We start from the raw sequence: 1,751 nt of genomic DNA on the forward strand, positions 1-1,751 counted from the left end.
AAACCTATACACACATTAAAGGAACGAACCTTAGTTTTTTTAATAACAGTATTTTCAACTCTTGTTCTGAAACTTGTAAGGATTAAATCACTTGACCAAGTACACAAAACTAAATGTCATCTAATCAGAATCCGGATTTCCTGAGACAAAAGCTGAAGAGCAGCAGAGGTTGAAATGATGTGAAAATCAGTTAAATGGCTAAGCCTCCAGAAAAGTCGAATTCTTTGAGCTTTAACTTCTTCATCCATAAAATGAGAAGTGGATTAAATGATTACTAATTTCCCTTCAACTCTAACCTTTCTAAACGCAGGCTGACTTTATCGATGAAACCTCTGACAATTGCAATCATACTGCAGGAGTTTTTTCATTGACTGCTTGGGGTTCCTCAACTACTTCTCTCATAAGCCCACGTCTGCTCAGGTTCAACTCTAGGACTGCCCTACTTACTATCTGTGTAGACTTGGCAAATAATTTATCCTATATTAGAGATAAGGTAATAAGGGCCCTGAGAGAATCGTAACAGTAGCTATGCCTCAAAGAGCTAAAATAATGAAAAGAAAGAATACATGTGAATGTTTAGCAATGCCTGGCACAGAGTAAGATGGCCAGTAATTGTTTGGGGTGTCTTAGTCCACTTGGGCTGATATGAACAGAATACCATTAGACTGGGTAGCTCATAAACAACAGAAATCTGTTTCTCCCAGTTCTGGACGCTGGGAAGTCCAAGATCAAAGCTCTGGCAGCTTCGGTGTCTGCTGAGGGCCCCTTCTTGGCTCACAGATGGTCACCTTCCGACAGCAGCAAGAGAGCTCTCTGGGTCTCTTTCATAAGAGCACTAACAAATCCATGAGGGCTCCACCTCATGAACTCATCACCTCCCAAAGCTCTACCTTCAAATACCATCATATTGAGGATTAGGTTTCAACATACGAATTCTGGGAGGACACAAAGATTCAGTCTTCTGCATGGGGGTAAAATAATGCCAACCTACCTGACACTCAGTTTTCACAAGTGAAATGCACTGTATTCCCAGTGGGTCAAACACTAGGTAGATAGGCATACAGCAAACTTGAACAAGTATTTCAAAGGAAGAATGAACAAATGTGATTGAAACACAGTTGTCATGTCTGACTCACAAAACAGTTCCAGTATACACATAATTCAAAAGACTTCATAAATGGTGGGAGAGGGCAAAGAGAAGAAAGAGAGAGGAATAACCTCAATGACAGCAAGAGTTTTTATCAACCCATAGCCTGTTGGTTTAATAACTTTGGACTTTTTGCCATCCCTGTATTATCTCATGTTTCTCTTAGCATGGCCCATGAACCACTTCCACCTACGATGCTTGCTGCAAATGAAGATGCCGATCCTCACCCATTATTAACATGCTACCTCATTAATTCTTACCCATTCTATAACTTGGGAACCTGGTCCAATTGTTGACCAATGCTTGAAAAGGTGGTCAGTGTCCGAGTCCTAGAACAGCTTACAGCAGGAGTATAAATACACAGATTCCAAACGCAAGGACTGCCACACCAACTCACCTGCAACATATAACTAAGAAACCAGTTTTCAATTCATCAAAGCTAATGAGAACAAGTGAAACCTACAGCTTATGGATTTGTCAAATATCTGGGCACTAGCAGGAATAGGTATGGTTGGAAAAATGACCATCCTGGAATTTTCTTATTTTAAAATGCCAGTAACATTTTTTCCATTCTTAAAATGAATTTTAACAGTGAACTGAGCAG

Source organism: Manis javanica, chromosome 12, assembly GCF_040802235.1.
Source record: "Manis javanica isolate MJ-LG chromosome 12, MJ_LKY, whole genome shotgun sequence".
In the NCBI taxonomy this organism is placed as follows: Eukaryota; Metazoa; Chordata; class Mammalia; order Pholidota; family Manidae; genus Manis; species Manis javanica.